This window comes from Equus przewalskii, chromosome 4, assembly GCF_037783145.1.
Source record: "Equus przewalskii isolate Varuska chromosome 4, EquPr2, whole genome shotgun sequence".
In the NCBI taxonomy this organism is placed as follows: Eukaryota; Metazoa; Chordata; class Mammalia; order Perissodactyla; family Equidae; genus Equus; species Equus przewalskii.
The window spans coordinates 59623179-59643967 of NC_091834.1; the positions used below are offsets into that span (position 1 = coordinate 59623179).

Genomic DNA, 20789 nt, shown 5'->3' on the forward strand with positions numbered 1-20789 from the left:
ATCCTTTAGAACTGATAGCATGGTAGTTAGGAGCCCTGCATTCCCCCTGCTGTCCAAGATGGTTAGCTCAGGGGGCAAGGTCATGGTGCTAAGCCTACAGAGGTCAAGAGTTCAGTCCTGCATGGGTCACTTAGCCTTATGCTCGAGGAGAGGGGGAAGCAAAACCTGTTTCAGTGCCAGAGGCTGTGCTTCTCAAGTCTCTGCACAGGGTGACCCAGTAGTGAGAAGCTGAGATAAGAATAGTGATCAGTTAATGTGTCCATACATATACCAGGCACTGTTCTGTGTGTACTTAGTGCCAGGTACCTAACCTAGTTACTGAATCCCTCTGTGCCTCAGTTTTCTTATCTGTAAAACGGGGACACAATTATCATCCCTATTTTACAGATAAGGAGATGAGGCACAGAGAAGTTACACTACTTTCCCAAGGTCACAGAGATAATAAATGGTAGGCTCATGTTTCAAATCTAGTATGAATAGCTTCATCACAAACACAACACACCACCCTAGCGAGTCAAACAACTTAAAGACAAAACCAGTTGCTGCTGATGATAGCAAATGGCATAAGCTATTAGCCTCTCACCAAGAGAGAATTGACCACGATGATAACCACATCCAGACTTATCACAGTGTGCTGTGTGTGCTCCACGGTATTTGCTCCCTTTGTGTTGGTTGAATTAAATTTTCTACACACATAGAAGATACCTCCGGAAAAATGGTTGTTGTGCTCTATCCATGGATGGAGAAATTTCTATGAATGAAATCTGAAAGAGGTGGTGAATGTGCATTGAATTTATTTCCATGTAATTCCGGGCACTTGATAGGAGAGCCATGAGGTGTGATGATTGCAGCTTGGGCCCAGTCCTGCGAGATGTGCCATAGGTGATAACTAACCACCTGCCACATTTCCCAGAATGTGCTGACTTTGTCAGAGATCCAAAAAATGTAAGGGAGAAAGGACCCATTAATTTTGGATCCATTAGCAACAGAAAGCCTGCCAAGTGGGAAAGAGTAAAACTACAGGAAGAAACTTTACTTCCAAACTCCTGAGAGGTTATCACCACCAGCAGGGAGCCGCGTAATGACTGGTGGGTGAAAGGTCTCCGCTGAGCCCCTGAATGCAGTGGATTCCTTCCGGAGCAGTGGGAGGCCAGCTTGTCAATTTCTTTTGCAGGCAATGCCAAGTTCATCTGCCCGACTTTCATAAACGCTCCTCCCCAGAGGATGAGAAATCCGCCTCCTTTCTCCTTACAGAATGAAAACTGTTATTGAGGTTGCCTGCTAGAACCCCCGAACAAGACTTAAAATGATGTAGTAAAAATAAACAGGTAAAGCTTATGTCATCTTCTTTTTCTTAACCTCATAAAGTCAAATGGTTGAAGTGTCTTAGACTAGGTAACTGTTTTCACAGCCCCTCTTCTGCTATTAGTGGGGAGGAGTGGATTCAGACACTTGATGAATATGATGTCTGTTCGACTTGAAGGTAGGGGAAATTTAGTTACCTCCCTCTGTAACTCTGGTTTCAGGGATTACAGCCCACTTAACTCTCTTTAAGGCCTGGATAAACATAGGCTGCCTAGTCTCCTAAACATTCCTTGGGTTATTGGTCTAGTTATGATTAACTTTCTAGAAAAGTTTTCAAGTCCTCCCCATTCCCCCAGGCTGACTCTGCCCTCTTTCTATAGCATACCTATGTGACTTTTAGCATGTCATTTACTCAGCTACACTGGGCACATGGCGTGCCTGGAGCTCAGTGGAAAATAAGTAAATAATTACGGAAGAATACATGGTGAATGGAGCAAGGCGGAATTGGACCCTGATTAACATTAAGGATAGAGATCCATTTTCTCTCCCATAAAGATTTTTCATATCAAATTCTATCTCAGCATCTGCTTTCAGAGAACCCAACCTGTGGTAGGGTCTTTCACACGTTTGAGGCCCAGGTAACCAAATTCCTTGACTTCTATTGAATTCTAAATTAATTCTTCCTCCTCATTCTGTTTTCTCTGTTAGAACTTAAAATTTCTGTTCGGCAGCCTCTACAAGCCATTCTAGCCACATAAGGACACAGCAGTCTCTGAATTTCGTGTGGTTCAGAAACATGAGTTGCCAGAGATCTCCTAACACCCTACTTCGGTCCTTGGACATTCTTCAGTTATTTCTAACTTGAGTCATTCGATAAATATTTCTCAAACATCTTCACCCCCCATCCCCCCACAATCCAATGCCTATGTTCTTTCCTATGAAAAAATGTATATTTTATTATTATACATTTATATTTATCATATGTATTCTATATATAAATAATAAAATATTTTAAATATTTTTTATATTTTTATATATTATATAATATATTTTCAAATTATGTGCCAGGCACTGTGCTGGGCTCTGTGAAAATAATGGAGAATGTGAATAATGTGAAAAATAAACAGACATGATCATGGAACACGTGGTCTAGTGAGGGTGATGGACGTTAATTGAATATTTATACAAATACCTATAAAATTGTAACCTTGTAAAGTACAGATGCATGTTGCTATGAAAGCAGCTAGGAGAAGAGCTTGACTTTGTTAGGAAAGTCAGGGGAGATTTTTCTGGGAAGTTTTGAAAGTTGGGGGTATCACCATACCACAGGAAGCTCATCCACAGTAATGGATGAATGGCCGATCAATGATCGAATTTGAAATCAAGTTTTAAATAGTAGTTTGACATTTCTTTCTGCCCTACCTCAAGTTCTGCGGTGTGCCCACTTTCTTTGGTGGGTTCTATTTACGTTCCACCATTTGTACCGCAAGCACCCAGCTGTGCAAAAAGGATACGTCACTTTTAACCTTAACCAAAGTCTGAACAAAAAGAGCCCTCCTCTTTCTACTTCTCAACCCTTCCCACCAACATGATCTTAATTTCAAAGCTGGTGATGAAGACTGAACATGGGAAAGGGTCTGGCTTATGGCTCTTTTGGCAGCAGGAACCTTGGGAATAATTTAGAGATCACATTTCAGACCCATTTTGCACACCATCAAAGCGAAGGGGATAGGAACTGATGCTTTTGAAATTGGAGGGGCCAGGCCAGTTTTCGTGTTACTCCAGTTGAAGTTCTCTGGCGTCGCAAGTTCAGCAGACAGATATCATACGCCTACCTCTGGTATGGTGTTCTGGGTTCCTTGGGAAATATGATCCTTGGCCTCACTTTCATCATGCCTACCACAGCGCTTTAGGCCAAGACCTCCTAAATCACAACGTCATGCAACTCCCTCTACTCAGTGGACCTAAATGTTGGGATTTCAATGACCCCTCCCAAAGGGGCCATGTTGCTGACTGGAAGATTCTTCTGAGACGACATGGTGCAATTTTATCAGCCTTTGGGGTGTGTGGCAGCTCCACAGAATATGATGAGTGAATATTTCCCCAGATCAAACATGATGAGTGAGTACTCCCCAAAAGTGCTTTACTCCCCCCAAAAATATTTGAACAGCCAGGGCAGTGGGAACCAAGATAAAGGTGATCTCTTCAAAGTCAGAGATGCTCTAAATAAAACAAACTGAAATTTTATTCTTTCCAAAGGACAAAGAAAGAAGCCAACCACCCTGAATATCTCAGAGCTGAATTGCTCACATTGCATGTAAAGGGGGAAAAGTCTGATGTCCCCTGCAACTTATTTCCATACCAGCACTCTGGGATCCAAAAGAAGTGAGTCACAGATGCTTAGAAGCATTTCAATTGCTCACTTTGAACAGTTCGTATTAAATTATTGAAAGGAGAATGCACTAGAATTGTCTCCCTGTTTTCCTATCCAAATAAAACAAGTTCCTTTTGCCATATGTGAAGTCGTTTGAACAAATTAAGACCCTGAACTTGTAGCCAGAGAAAGCTGGGTCCAAGCCCTCACCCGGCCAATTAACTGTTATGTGACCTTGGACATGCTTACCTTCTCCATGCCTCAGTTACATCATCCCTAAAGTGTGGCTAATAGCAATCAAGTCACATAGCCGTCATCAGAAATAAAGGAGATAATACATACGCAGAGTATTTAGCATTGTGTTCATTATAAGGATGCAAAAGTATTAGCTATTATTATTATTGCTATTGTTAGCAATAGCACATGATAGTGATTTTCAATAGTGAAAAGGATCCTAGTTTGTCTGATGACTTGTGAGCCTTGGAGCCAAGATAGTGCCACGTGATGCTGGTCTCTACCCACTTGCTGCTTAAATTTGCACTGGGACCAAGCCCATGGTTTAGTATGAAACCTGAAATGCATGGTGTTCTAGCCTGAACTCAAGAATGTGGTTAATGGATAGTTAAACCTTCCGAAGCAAACCCAGAAATTACTGGATCCATTATCTCCTTGGCAGGATAAGCAGTGCAGCTCTTTTCCTTTCCCAGCTACAAAATGCATGTTGACAGGACAATCCTGGAAGCTGAGGGTTAGATAAGTATGAGTTGCACAAGGCCTTCCATTTGATCCTCTGTTATTGCTTTCTGATGAAGTGTAGACATTTGGCCACCAGGAGCAGGTGTTCTCTCAGGAGCAATGCAGGAGAAGAGCACACCTCTTTGCAGATGGAAAGCTGATCTCTTGGTTCTGTGTACTCTACCACAATGGTTTTCAGATGTCCACTGGGGACTCCAAGTGATGTGTCATTTCCAGTGCACTCTCCACCAATAAAATGTGATAACAATACCCTTGGGAATGTTTAGAGAGGCTTGACTCCAGATCAGGAAAGATAAACAATGGACCTGGAGGGTCTGGCCTAGATGCAAGTCATATTCTATGCAAATAATCCTTGGAAGGATTCAACTTCACTTTGGTTGTTTCTTTTAATTTGGTTTTGGACCAGAGTGACGAGAAGTTAATAACCCGTCCTTCTTCTCATCCTGGGACCACATCAACTCCTGCCTCAACTCAAGAGCCTCGTCAGTCTTATGACTTTGGGACCCTGATGAGCCACAGCTTAGCTGAGTCTTTCTGGTTCTGCTTAGGGAGAATTCCCAGCCTGTGTGGGAGTAAGGATGTTCTCCAAGGCATGAGAGAGCAAAGCAGGAAGTAAGGAAACATCATGCCTCATTGGACTGCTTTCCACCAGAGGGAAAGGAGATAAGACTTGTTCACTACACTGAATCCTAAGAAGGTGGGAAAATGGACCTCGAATTATACTTCTTTGGCAAACTAATGCTGATTTCCTCTGAAGGGAAAAGCAGGAAAGGGAGCTAGAACAAGATTTATTTATTTATGAACTTGGCACTTTAATGAATCATCTCATTTAAGAGAAAAGGATAGGTAACAATTCTGAGGGCTAGAAGGATCTTTTGTATGTGGGAATGTTTTTAAAGCTACCCTCCAGCATCGTCAGGCACTTGGCCTGTGAATTATTTCTGTGATCATTAGACTTAATTGAAGAATTATAACAACTTCTCATGATGCATTTGGCCGTTCCTTGTGTCCCAGGTTAATTAGCACTGGCAAGTCCATTAAGCCAGTGTAACATCACTCACCTCTAACCCAGAACTAGTGATTGAGCATCTTGTGAGCCAAACTCCTTCTTTACCTCACTCTATCCATCATTGCTTTATCTGAATGCTGCTCCCTCTGTTGAATTGGCCCTGCTCAATTTGCATGCTGTGGAGTGACCTGCTGGTGTTAGGAAGCTCAGAGTAGGGGCAACTGGAGAGTTTTCCCTAAAGAGTTTAAAGGGGGTCTTGGTTTAAAGTAGGACAGGATTATTTTTATGCTTTATGCTATATTTTAATACAAAGAAGTTTCAATATATTTTTTGGTAAGTGAAGGGTACCTCACTTTATTTTTTGTTATCTTAAGCGAGTTACAAAAGGCAAAATTAAACTCATAGCTTTTCTGATTCAATATGTTCTGATGCACAAGCTCAACCCTCCTCTTGTTTTACAAATTTCAGTGAGAATTTTCTGTAAGAAAAAGATGCTTGCTTTTGTACAGTGAATCATATGAGATTAGAAACATTTCCTGTTCTTCAAATTGTGTTGGCAATTTGATCTGTAGGAGGTGATTGAAGCTCCAGCCTTGAACTAAGTTACTACAGATTAAGTCTCTCTCTTGAAGTTTTGTTTTAAATTTATTTGAAATATATATAGCAGAGATGAGAAAGAGAGAGAGATTGGAATGAATATGCTGTTTTATCGCAGATTTATTTGAGATTTTCTTCCTCAAATAATGCTAGGTATAAAAGACATGAAAATAAACCCATACATACATATACTTGGGTTTTATCCTTACCTACTAACTAAAACTTAATCCATGAGAATATCTGGACATAGGAAGATAATTTTACAAGATGATATTCAAAAGCATTTTGGTCTGATATTGACATGAGACTGTATATGGAGGGGGCGAGGGGGCAGTGCATACAGATACTTCATTCAGCCAAAGTAGAGACCCCGTTTCACAGCATAGGCTCTGTAAATGATGAGTCTCCAAGGGTATAATGAAAGATGTCCATAACTCTGCACTATTACAAATTAGTAAAATTCTAAAATCTATTTCTATGTTATGAGTAAGGAATTTTGGTTCTTAAAGTTTGAGGGCAGGCCCAATTTTTCTTTATTGTTTTACCTAGAACTTCATTCTTTGATCATCATATTGTTCTTGTGAGCCATCTAATTGGTCAGGAATATTTAGTCAATGCCAGGATATGAGAATTGTCACACAATGATCTTTAAGACACCTATTGTCCATCCTTTTGTGAAGTGACCTGCCTCTATAGAAATGCCACCTGTGATTTAATTTCTGTTTCTTCTGAAGTTCACGAGGGACCCATAATTGAGTTATTAAGAGGAATCATGCCGTGTTGAGAGGGTCGGGACTGAGGTGTTCGTGGTGGAGAGTTTGTGTGCTGGAGTGGGGGTTTGGTGAGGGGTGTATGTAGTACTTACATTGTAGTGACTCCTGCCTCCTCCCTTCCTTTCTTCCCATCTCCAATTCTGTACCCTGACTCTTTGCATCCCTGTGTCTGTAGACCTGCCTCTCTTCCTTAACACTCGCCTCTCCCTGAGTTCCCTAATGTGTCTTGGTGGCTTGGAAAGAAAATGCTATTTGAATCGGGGAGTTGCTGAACAGGAAGTGGAGAAGCAGTGCAAAAACTATCTTGACTTCTCAGGGTGCCCAGCCAAGCACCCAGGCACAAGACAACATTAATCAGAGCAGCCGCATGAAGATCAAACAGTGGGCCTAATGAGTAATTTCATATATGCGGTCTTTTTAGCATGGCTTTCCTGAGAATTCCTTTTGTGATAAAACTCACTGTAACAAGCAAATGCCTGTTTGTTTAATTTAGTTTTGTGAAAACTAAGGATGGTAGGCAGGGGGTGGAGTGGGGAAGGAGCTGGCTAATACATAATTTACGTGCGAGAGAAACATTTTGCAGCCCAGTCTTCCGAAGCTTTTTGTTTGTTTTCAGATTTCATGTGAAGCAAAGGCAAACTTTTCACATTATTTATACTCTACTACAAATGAAAGTAAAATGGGGAAGAAGTGTACCACCAGCACTGTCCATGTTGTATAAAAGCAAAAGGTGTGAGGGACAGGAATGGGAGCTGTGAAAAAAATGTTTTCCGTGCATATCCCAGGGTCTTTAAATATGTGTTCTCCTCGAGAGGAGCTGTGGGACTCAGTGACCACACGGGCAGATAAAATGGCTCAACCCAAATTAACATGTTTCAGCTAAGAGTTATAACGGCCTCTTTGCCTCTCCCCTTATAGAGTTTCTGTGAAGAGTCATTTCAACCAATGTGAGTTTCATGTTCTTTCCTTTTCCTCTGTCCACTTTCTAGCTGGGCGTTTTCAATCCAAAATGAAGGCATCAAAGGACCAAAAGAAGGGAAAATGTAAAACCCCCAAGAATGGATTATCTTCCTTCAAATAATCCCCGTATTGGTCTTCATTTGGGGAGATCCTTAGGTTTTCTTTCATCCCTTTTTATTTTTGTGGAGGCAGGTGATGCCTGGCTACATAGCAAACTAGGTATCTCTTTTAGTGTACGGAGTTGGTGTAAAACAGGAATTGTTCTAGAGACATAGATGACAACAACAAGAAAGAACCATGAGAGTAGGAGCAATGTGAAACAAAAATGAGAGGAGTGGGGTGGAAATGAAAAGGGCATTTGGCAAACTGGACAAGCAGGGATGCACTCTTTGAAGGTGCAAAGTAGTGGGAGCACTGTGTTAACAGCACAGGTGCTAGCACCAGACCCCGGGGGTTTGAATCCTGAGTATACCATTTGCTAAATGTGTGACCAGGAGAAAGGTACCCAACCCCTCTGGGCCTCAATTTCCTCATCTGTGAAATGGAAACAATAGTAAAGGCAGTTTCAAAGGATATTTGCGATTTATAGAGGAGTTAACCCACAGGCATTGAGCACATGGCAAGCATTGATCAAATGTTCACTATTATGGTGTCTTAAGAGCTTAAAAGTAGAGGAAAGACAGCCCTACAGTCAGCATTTCTGGTTGCAGTGGGAGTATTTCAGGGTGTAAAATGGCTGAAAAGTTAAGCAAGGTGGATCAAAACCACTCAGTGGTCTTGGAGATGCTTAGCTCGGTTCTACCTGGAAAAAATAGATAGCTCTTAAAATTCTGCACTCTATGGAGGCCACTGAAACATTACTGTAGTTAAATTACCAAATAAAAGTCTAGGACAAAAATGTACGTTTTGGCAGAAAGTTTTTGCTAGAGGTTTCTTTAAGTGCAATAAAATTAGGACATGTTATTGAGAACTTCATGTGGTCACCAAAAGGTAAAAACCATAAAGCGAATGTATAATATTCCTGTATAATCAATTTGTGACTGGATTTTGGTACAGCATGTTTTCCTCCAGTAAGCACAAATCTTTTCCCTTTATAATACTAATTTGATCTGTGTCAGAATTCACAAATTTGGACTATTTTAAAATAAGGGTGTGTTTCCAAATGTCCTTCAATGGATGAATAGTTAACCGAACTGTGATACGTGCATACCATGGAATATTAGTCAGCAACGAAAACTAATCAACTAGTATACACGCAGTAACTTGGGTAGATCTCAGAGGAATTATAGTTAATGGAAAAGGCTAATCTCAAAAGATTACATACTGTATGATTCCATTAATACAATATTCTTGAAATGACAAAATTGTAGAGATGGAGAGCTGGTTAGTGGTTGGTGGAGGGGCTGAAGGTGTCTGTAAAGGGGTATCATGAGTAATCCTTGTGGTGATAGAACAGTTCTATATCTTGATTACAGTGGTGACTACACAAATATACGTATGTGTTAAATTTTACAGAATTGAACACACATACACATACATTCACACACGCAATGAGTGCATGCAAAACTGGTGAAATAAGGTCTGTGCCAATGCCAATTTCCTGGTTTTGATATTGTGCTATAATTACGCAAGATGTTACTACCATTGGAGGAGACTGGGGGAAGTGGACACAGGATCTCCCTGTACATTTTTATGCAACTTCCTGTGAATCTATAATTTTTCCAAAATAAAAAATTGAAAAATCAAAGGCATGTTTATTTCTAATTTAATTTTAACTTGATTGATTTCCACAATCCTACCATGACAAGATAAGGTAATTCCCTTGCAGGCACCCATAATAATCACTTAAAAGACCCACTGACTGCCTGCTTTTTGAATGTGAGCATCTGAGTGTCAGCAACTTTCACCTCAAAATTCATAACTTCACCATATTCATTGCTACCAGATGAAGAGTCAATGATAAACCTTTCTGTGTAATTAGGTGAACTCTAAAAAACATGGAGAATAATTTTTCCACAGCCTTTGAGAACTTAGCCAACATGACCCAATATATTTTGTTTTGATCACAGCCTATCTATTGAGACCTTTTGATCACATTTGAAGAGGAATCAGGCAGTCATTCATCTGAATCCTTGTTCCATGGAGTACCAGCTCCCTTATCAATATTCCCCCAGCCTTCTTATCTCAACCAGACGGCGAAACAAGGAGGAGAGGCATTTGGCATACAGTAGACTGTTCAGAACTTGGGCGCCCCAACCAGGTGGAAGTTGTCTCAAAGAAGGTCTTTGTTGGCAGTGGTCGCTAATGAGCAATGACTGCAATCTGAATGTGTGTGACATCCTGGTGTGGGAGTTTCTATTTAGCTTGTAGGTCTTCCAAGGAGGGTGATGTTTTTGGGGAATAATAACTGATCTGTCTGGGGCCCTTTTCTGCCCATATTTTGGATGTGGATTACTTTTTCCATTTTGGTTCAAAACCTGGTAAGCTTACTGAACATACTGCTTTATGCCCCTACATTTTAGTTGGTTAGTTGGTTTGTTAGCGGGTAAGTTACAGACAGCCGTGCTTTTAGTTTAAAAAACAGAGTGTGGAAGGTTTTGCTGTGGATTTAAGGGTCTTTAGGTAATTAGTAAATGTATTCACAGAGGTCTAACCATTGTTGATGTAAGGAGGAATGTGTCCTCGGGAGATCTGTGGCTGAGAGCTGGATTGTTTCACAAGTTTAAGGGCAGTGCTTACATAAGAGTAAAGTGTAGCATACAGTATTTAGAGAGGTGGTGTGCATGAAAGGGTGGTAATCTTCTGCATTTGTGTGGCACTTAAATTTTTCAAACCATTTCATGTGAATCTGTTTGTTCTCTAAATCAAGGTAAGGCAGGAATGACACCCTCCACCCACATTTTTTTAACAATTGAAGAACAAATGAAGTCTAGAAGGATCATGACATTTTCAAGGTCCCCACCACAGAAAATGAGGAATCAAGGACTAGTTATAAAATTTTTATTTTGGTGTTTTTCAGCAGAACCTACGGCCTCCGCCCATATCCTTGATAACAAGGAAATATGATAAATTCTGTTTCTCCTTTACATTGGCTTTAGATTTGAAAGAATCTATGTTTATGGTGAGATCTGGGTTTATTTTCTGCCATCAGATGCTTATGTGGGTGGGAGTTTAGCCTTGAGAAATGTCAATGAAGGGATCATTTTTGTGGCCATTGATCTTTTGAATGTATGGCTAAAAGAGTTCATAAACCTTTTTTTTTCTCTAGAACTAGGTAATATAAGGCAAGACTAATTACTAAATGGTGCCTGGTGCCAACTTACTATTCAAAGAAATCAAAACTTTCTTCTTTTAAATATTCATTCTATTTTAGTGGTTTGATTACTCTACTCCTTGGTTCTTTCATTGGTCAGATAATCTGTCCAATTAAGGAACTATTGCTCTGTCCAGGACAAGAATCCAACAGATAATTTCTCACGAAATGATAAAATAATAAATATTACATAAAACAATAAGACGATAAAAGTCACAAGCACAGCCCTCTCTGTAGTTTTTCTCGACATCCATCATGTTGGTTGTTTTCTGTTTTGTGCATTAGTTCTTTTCATCTATTACAACACCATAGATTAAAATAATTCTATCATTGGAATCAAAATTATTTTATTTGAAGTAGAAAAGTTCTTAATGACAAACATTACTCTTAAATGAATCATTTTTAACTAATTAATCCCTTTGTTTTATTTCAAGAAAGGATGTAAATTGATTTATTACTTGCGTTATACCCAAGGGCCCTGGGAGAATTAATATATTCTCTTCCAATCATTATGTGAAAACAGCTTGAGGGAAAATAGAACCAAGGAGCTGATGTTTATATAAAGACTTAGAACACAGAACAATTTATGCTTTTCTCATTAAAAAAAAAAAGTTGAGTCACAAGAAGTTCTTGAAGGACATCAGGAAACAAAATAGCCTAATAATTTTGAGAATTTGGATTCTTCTAACACTACAAAGTCTTATGTAGAGAGTACCAGGTCCAGAGAGAACTGGACATGACACACAACCAAAAATACCCTTACTGGTCCTAACAAGCAAAGGAAAGTACTCGTGTTTGGTGTTAAGTGGTGAAGTGAAGATTTCTAATTTATAAACCCAGGAAAATTCTACTTTAAGTGAGAAGAATATTGGTGGATTCAGAAATAAATAAACCATAATTGCTTTGTACTTTTGTACAAATTCTTCCAGATATTGTGAGAAAACCCGTCTCTGTCCCGGATTTCATCATCATGTGTTTATTTTGCATCTGTTTGGTCAAAGACATAACACTTCAAGGCGTGTGTGGGAAAGAGTATCTGAAGGGTCTTCTTCTTTTCTATTTTTGGCCTTCATGCTTGGAATTCCCTTATTCCAAAAATATCTTTTGGGGAAAACCCAAACAATGTACTAAAATTAATACCCCAAAAGGAAATGAACTCGAATCGACCTTTGCTGCTTCCTGCTCCTTGTTTCCTGCTATTTTAGCCACTTTCTCAAAAATGGCACTCATCCATCTCTAGTCTTCCTATCAGAGTCAAAGCTCATTTCCTGAGCACGAGACGCAGGAGTCGGGGGCACAGGGCTTTGAGCCAAATGGTGGGTTTGGCCAACCAAGATTAGAGATGCCAGACACAAAAGAGTACATTCGGTATGATTCTACTTCCATGAAATTCTAGAACAGGCAAAATGCTCTGTAGAGACAGAGTACATGTCAGTGGTGGCTCGAGAGGGGGACTGGAGGTGAAGCGGCACGAGAGAACTTTTTGGGTGATGTAAATGTCATATCTTGATTGTGTTAGTGATGACACAGGTGTAGACACTTGCCAAAACTCAACAACTACACTTGAAGTGGATACATTTTATTATATGTAATTTATATCTCGATAAATTTGACTTTTTAAGAATTGTGATTAGAATACAATTTGAAAAGCATTACTGCCAACTCCCAGCTTGTCCTTCAATCTTGTCTTCAGTACAGAGAAAATGGCAGTTTTGATAGCCCTACCACTTTTTATGTTTTATAATATTAAAATGTCCATGCAATATCTCTGAAAGATAGTAAATCTCATAAAGCAGGATTGTTCTACTTAATTAGAGATGTTTACATTCTGTTCTTCAAGATATCCCATGCCTGTAGGTAGAACTATTATTCTGACAAAAAATATTTACATATTAATTTCATCGTTGCCTTGCTAAGACAGTGTGAATAATTACCTGACGAGTTATCCCCATGTGCTCTTGATTCAAATAATACACCATTTTAGGACCTTTTTGGCAGACACCTTTGGTATCCCAGCCCAGCTTTTGTGTGAGAACAGCCACTCACCCCTGGAAAAGGGCCCTCGGCAAGCAGAAATGGCTCTTATTCCTTTGCCCTCTGCTCCTCGATTACAAAACTTTCTCAATCACAACTGGTTCCTGTCAAGCCTTTGCAAACTTTGTTAGATGCAGCTTGACTTTTCCTTGTCTGCATGCCCTTTTTTCTCTCTCTTTTTTTAATTGTCTCAGGAATACCATCTTATGTGACTCGTATCATATATGTTACTCATGTAAGATGTTACTCTATCAGAAATAGATAGAGATTTATCTTGTGCCAAATTTAATGATCCGTTTGAAAAGCTAGATTGTGATTTCTCTAGTTAGGCTTTAAAGGCAAATATAACAGTTGTGATTTTCTGATTATCTTGCTAGACCCGTTTCAGAGAGATTCTAGCTAAACGGCAATGCTTTAACTAGTATTTAAAACGTGAGCTTCTAGAAGATATCTGCACCCATGATCATTGCAGCATTATTTACAACAGCCAAGACATGGAAACAACCTAAGTGTCCATCAACAGATGAACGGATAAAGAAGATGTGGTATATATAGGAATATTATTCAACCATAACAGAGAGGGAAATCTTGCCGTTTGCGACAACATGGTTGGACTTTGAGGGCATTATGCTAAATGAAATAAGCCAGACAGAGAAAAAAAAAATACTTCATGATCTAACTTATATGTGAAATCTTTAAAAAAAAAAAAACAAAAAACAACGAACTCATAGATGCAGAGAGTGGATTGGTAGTTTCCAGAGGCGAGGGTAGGGGTTAGGGGGATGAGGGGAGCAAAATGGTGATGGTAATCAAGAGGTACTGAAAAAAAAATTGGAGCCTGAGGGTAATACCAATCCAGAAATGTGTGAAATATGGGGACACAGACTGAATGTAAGGGGAAATAAGAAGAAGAAAGACCTTGCACGATGTGCCCTTTGAGTAAGGAGCAAAGCAGTGTGTACATTCATGCACTGGGTGCATATGAAGCCTTTGAGGGACTAGAAAGTGCAAATGCTTTTCTAGTGCACTCATTGCCAGGAGGATCCAATCCATAATAACAAGCTGGATTCATTTTGCTGCCATATGAGAAAATTGTACCCATTTCAACTATTCCTTTATGGATCTGAGAAACCTTAAACCAGGTGGGATCTCAGAGTTTTAATGGAGTACACAACTCTGAGTTGGTTGTAGGACTAAACTCTGGAAGTTTGATGCATTGGAAGGGAAGTGGTTTAATACCTTTTTATTTATAAAACTGCAAAATGATAAAGATCACTGACTTACCCAAAGGAAGACCAGTGTCCACAGATTTTTCTTTAGTATGTGTATACTTGAAAAGACATTCTCCTAACAAAATAAAAAAAAAAGCCAGACTTGGGATTTGGCTTGCTTTTAGAGCTCACAGCAGTACAGTTAAACTGAATTTCCCTTCCTCCCTCTGGCTTCCTTTGTTTTCCTCCAGACTTTGCCCTTTGAAACAAACGCTGAACAGCACAGGACATGGTATTTCCTGGGTAATGTCATTGGCTGTGAGCTTTGTTTATTAATCATGACATTAGGGCACTGAGAGATCTTATATGGCTTCCTTTTGTACCATACAGATCTTTCTCTCTCTCTCTCTCTCTCTCTCTCTCTGTCTCTCACACACACTCACACACGCAAACACACACACTCAAGTTCCTGTTGCCCTTCGTTTTAGTTTGTGTCTTTCCTCACTCTTTAGGAGAAGGCAGGACAAGGAATGTTTCCCCCCTGTGTGTGTTTGCAGATTTCATAGTTTTCCATTTTCATTTCTCTTTTCTTTCGGTTGTGATTTTTTGATAGTGGTGAGGGTAGCGAAGTATAGATGGAAAGATAGGATTTCAGCAGTAAAATGCCAGAAAGATCCTTTTGGCAATTACATAAAAAATTATTCTTGTTTAAAAGGGATGAGGAGGGAAGGGAAGTGCTAAAGGGAAAATAGTATGTAATTACAACTACTAACTAGCCAATGGTCAGCGCGAAGCGGAATCCGGTCGCGAAAGATGCTGTGCTACAACTCCATGTTACATCAACCCTCGTCTTCCTGCCTCCCTGGTCCCTGACTTTTGTCCCTCCTCACTGCACAGCACATTGAAAAGGCTAAAATCCAGGGCATAAGGATTTATATCAAAGACGCTAAAACTATTTTAGAAAATCAGATTTCATTGTTCACTCCTTCAGAAGTCATTACTACTTTTCTCAAAACCAGGGCTCTGAAATTCGTCAGGGCATGGGACAACTTGATGGTTTGACATGTGTTGATATGTGAGCAATCTTAGGTCAATAAAAGGTTAATGATAAGGACTATTGGTTATATGTAAGCTTAAGTATTGCCTGACTCAGATGCAAAAAGAATAGGATCTCTAGATTTCTTCTTAAATTACCTTCATTTAAAAGGTAGTTTTGGCATAAATATCAACCAGCAGCAATTAGTCATCAGTGTTCATTCATAAATCTATAGCCTACTATGTATATAATGCTATATCTGTGGTTATAATAAGAAAGTCAGTTAACTCCTCTTGGAGCTTACCATTAAAGCAGGATGTCAGAGATGCAACTTTAAATAACCTTGCAGATACATTTTTCTAAAAAATGTAGACCTGAGATAGTTATGCAACCACTGTCAGGGGTAAGCAACAATAACTTGAATTAGCACAGTAGTTCTTGAGTAGTAAGTTGTGTGTTTAATTTTTGAGAAATGTGTGTTCTTCTGACTCGTGCATTTTAGACCTGGCTTAGTGTTTTTTAGGTCCTAGTTCTGGGAGACAGTTTGTCCTTTGCCTTGAAGCCACATGTGCTGGGGCTGCCCATAGTTTCTGTCTTGTTGACTGTCTAGGCCTTGACCTCACCAGCTTCTAGGCTCCATAGCTCCCAGAGCACGTTTTCAGCAGAATTTGCTCTAGGATGTTGGTTGAGTCTCAGATGCTTTTTCTGTCCTTTACATGGCATATCCTTTATATGGTGGGCTTATGCATGCAAAGAGCCTGGGTACTATTGTTACATTTAACAAGTGCCTGTTTAGAATAATGTTTGTTGAATGAATGCAGTGCCCAGGAGGGGTAGGAAATATCTTGCTGTCCCTTAGCCTAATGAATAAAACAATCTTCTTGCATGTATTTTTATTTAATTTGGTTTTGCCTTTAGGTTAGAGAGAGCTGTATGGCAAGATTTTTTCTTTCTTTCTGCCGTGACTTCATTCTAAGAGCTGGTTTTCTCCTTTTGTTTGAAATCTGTCAGGAACTAAGACCACCCTGTTGAGTTTGGTGCTCTAGGATGTGTGGCAGTAGTTGGGTCTCCTGTGGGCAACAGTGGTGGCTGAGTTGTGAAGGCTGCATGCTTGTTGGCCGAATCCCCCAGCTGTCAGGCACGCCAGCCTGTGGTTGACTGGGCTGTGCCACAAGTACCAGGGAGGGAGATGGCAGATAGGCAGGTACATGGGGTCAGAAGAGGAGGAGCAAAGGCCAGCTAACTGACTAGAGGTTGTCTGAGGTTACCATTGTAAGGGGTCTTTGGGGGGCCTGGAATCTCTGCCCCTAGTGTCAGACAATGTTGACTCGAATGGCTAAATGTTAACACTGTTTTCAACCAAGAGTTGGAAGCCTTTAAGGGCGTCTTAGAGGACCTTTGTAGTTTTCCTCTTCTTGAGCAGTTTCTCCTCCACTGGCCTCCCAAGCATTGGAATTCATGCTGTAAGGTCTTCAGTCCTGGCCGTCCAGACCCTGGAGTCAATCTTTTATGGTGCATGTTTAAAGGCTGTCGCAGTGTCTCTTGCTTGTTCGTCTTGGGTTTCTCTCTGTGTCCCACTCTGCCAGCTCGGTGAACAGGGGGAGCTGGCAGCAAGGGGAAGGGGCCAAGGGGAGGTGGTGAAAGGCGTGCTCAGAGGTATCTGGCTTTGGGTTTTTACGGAAGTTGATAGCATTCGGCTTAGTGACCACAATTCAATTATAAGCACCACGCAGCCATCCTGAGTGACTATATTCTTGCCAAAAACTGCTGTGTAAAGGCGGCTGCATTTTTGTTAGCCTTGCCTGATGGATTTTTAAGTATATTAACCACATACATTCACACAAAGGGGAAAATTTACTGCCTAAACAGAGGGACCTAAATCCCCCAGGCTAAATAAACCCAATGAAAACACAAGAACTGCATTTACAGGCCTCCTGAAGATAAGAATTCAACCTTTAAAAAGGTTCCTTCAAATGAAAAATGGATGGCTGAGCTGCTAATGGCCCAGTAACCTAGGAATTTAACTCTTCCCTAATGGGCAAGGGCCTCGGATCAGTTCCAGCTGCTCGGGAAGGATTCTCACCCCGCGCTTCTGCACAGTTCTGGGCCTGGAAGGTCCATCAGGGCCTTGGGGATTTAATGACCACTTTGGAAGACAGTCCGCCTTGGCAATTTCTGTGTTACCTCTGTTTCTCGTGTGTGTGTGCAAAGGAGAGAGAGAGAGTTGTATGTGTGTGTGAGGCTATGCAAAGAGAGGCCGGGCCGAGGTAGGGTGGTGTGTGTGTGTGTTTATCCCCAGCTTTTCCCAGATAGAATTTGCTTGAGGTGAGAGACTGAAGGGAACTTAGTCTTCTCCTTAAACTTGGAGGGAAATACAAGTCTTCCTCTTAAACTTAGAGGAAGAGTTAGGAGGCTCAGAATTTACCTCGTGGAATTACTCCTGCTTGTGTTTCTCTGCAGAAATAGGCTATCTATTAGGGCAACATGAGGCAATCGTTCTTCCCCAATCTGTCCTCAATTGTCTGGTGGTATTGAGTTCCCTGAAGCTCGTCACCAATAAATCCCCCACTGTATTAAGGACAAGCTGTAAGGATGTCCATGAATCAAACTGTAAGTGAATTCATGTCTTTGTTGTAAATCATCTGAATATTATTTTTAAATAAATATAATGGGTGGGAAGAGGGGTTAACTATAAAGGGGATGGGGGAATTTTTTGAGGATTAGAACTGTTCTGTATCTTGGTTGCAGTGGTAGTGACCTTACTGTGTGTGTTTGTCAAATCCTATAGATCTGCGTATTAAAAAGGGTGAATTTTACTATCTGTAAATTATAACTCAACAACCTGACCTCCCTAAAATTACAAATGAATAAATAAAGAATGAATGAATGAATGAATATTCCATTCCCTTGGCCCCTTGCTGCTTTGCCAGCCAGCGAGCCATTTAGACGATGCCTTCTTCTCAGAGGAAGGACACCACACAGCCAACTCCAGCCTATGAGCTCATGATGCCAGTAAAGCTGTTCCAGAAAAAGCAGAGATGGTGTGTGTTTCCTTCTGGGACAGATGACCTAACCCTCCAGGTAGCAATGTCCTTGTATGGTTAGCACAGGTAGGGAAATACCTAGCTTCATGCTGACTCACCAGGTGAAACATCATTTCTCGGAATGAGTCAGAATCACAAATATGTTCTGAACTGTCTCGTGTCCTGCATTGTGAAAGGCTCGAAGCCCAATCAGAGCATCTGCTAGCAGGTCTCGCTGGCCCTAGATGGATAGCATCCTCGACCTGCAGCTCTCTCATTTCCCGGCGTGATCATGTTAAAGTCGAGCCCTCTAGCTCGCTCAGACCCATACCCAGTTAGGGGTAGGAGAAACCTATTTAAATTTATGCTCTGCTAATCTTGTTGTTTATTCAATTATAGGTAAACCTAATAATGGTAGAATAAAATGCTTCGACGTTAAGTGTATTCCCGGACATTGGGAGGGGAGGGGGGTGTGTGTAAGGATGTAGAGTTAAAACAGACTTGGGCAATGTAAAATACCACAGAAAGTAGGAGTTTCCAAGGAAAACATGGGGAAACTCTGTATGAGAATCTAATGTATGCTGTAGCTTTTAAAAGGAAACATTAATAGTGAAACATGCCCTCAAAGGGCAAGCCAGTAATAAATTTCGTGTCAGAAATTACCTGTCAGTAGGATTATGTTAAATAATGTTGAATTGTTATTAGTCGGGGGGGAAAGAGGAGAGTAACTTTCTCAAAAATGTTCAAAGAGTGTCGTGTTTCACACACAAATCCCATTATTGTTTAACAGGATTTTTGTGCTTAACCTTCTCAAAGATGTATTGAGAATTTTGGCCATCTTAGTTTATTCCCCAAATGCAGTCATTATAGGAAAAAGAAGCCAAACTCTTCCTATGCAGGAATTTGGAATTACCCAGAGGACCAGTGTGTCTTATTGGACATCCATTGTGGAGTGTCCTGATTGACAAATGTATGTCCGCTCCCTGCAGCTACAAAGGAAGGTATCTTCACTTCTGTGCCTCAGCAAAGCAGGAATGAAATAGTGGGGACACCATTATTTTAACGTTTGGCTTGTTTTGGCCAAATAAGTAAAAATATATTTTTCCCCTTGAAAAAATGTCTTATTGCAAATGTGTGACCGTCTAAGAATTTTTAAGGTGCATTGCAATGTATTAGGTCTGAAACTGAGGGTACTCACTGAGCCCGGGCCCAGACCTCCCCCTAGATGCAGTGAAGATGGAGCACTGATGGGAGCAGAGTGTGAAACACAACTTAGGCTTAAATGTGAGCTAACACATTAGCACGGGCCCTTCACAAAGGGCCACTTATGACTCATAGGTATCAAGTCATCAAGTTATTACTCCCAGAATAAAAGATCATTTCGACTTTATGTGAATCGAATGAAGAATGACTGCTGCATTGGATTGGGTTTTTGAAGGGCAGTGTTAAAGGTAAGCTTTAGGGTCACTCCATGTGCTTTGATTTGACCCATCAATTACTGGTCATTACCTGGGTCCCTTTTGGAAATTGTCATATTTGATGACATTTGATTTCAGGACATTCGGACAAGATTTTGCCAGTGACTGTCTGCACAAGCACGTTAGGCATTTGTGAAAATCTTTATTTTCTTCAGGTCGTCAAATCTCAATTTTAGTAAATGGCCCCAGCAGTAATTTACAAATAGTCTTGGGGTGGCTTAGAGTCATAGATGACCTTTCCAAAGTGCAAAGCAGTGCATCCTTTCAGGGACAACTTACAATCCAGGGAGGCTTCTTGCCAGCCAGGAGCTTTTGGATCTGTTTCAGGAATGCTATATCTTGGGGGTAATAAGTACAGTGGGTTTTGTGTGTGTGTGTGTGTGTGTGTGTGTGTGTGAGGAAGATTGGCCCTGAGCTAACATCTGTTGCTAATCTTCTTCTTTTTGCTTGAGGAAAATTCCCGCTGAGCTAACATCTGTGCCAATCTTCCTCTATTTTGTTTGTGGGATGCAACCACAGCGTGGCTTGTTGAGTGGTGTGTAGGTCTGCACCCAGGATCCGAACCTGTGAACACCAGGCCCCTGAAGCAGAGCATGTGAACTTAACGACTATGCCTCTGGGCCGGTCCCTACAGTGGTATTTTAAAGCTTGTTCAGATGGCAGTCATTTGTGCTATCCATTTGGGATTTGATCTTGTGGTTATGGAATGACGTTTTAATTACATTGAAAAATATATAGTTTCACAATGTCCTGTTATGATTTAGTTATGATTTAGTTAAAATATACAGAGGCTGCTGTTTTCACCCGTAACGTAGATAGTGAGACCAAGACTAAGTCAGTGAAACCATACTTTTCCCATGAGACATCAGCTTCACCACCAGCAGGTCCCTGTCCTGGTCTAGTCAGTTTTGGTCAAAACA

At 40.6% G+C, this 20789-nt stretch overlaps 1 protein-coding gene across 26 annotated transcripts in view; it reads left to right on the top strand.

Annotated features, from left to right (window-relative positions):
- Positions 1-20789, top strand: part of CREB5 (cAMP responsive element binding protein 5) — a 394803-nt gene that overhangs the window by 172272 nt on the left and 201742 nt on the right. The gene's annotated exons all lie outside the window — the stretch shown is intronic.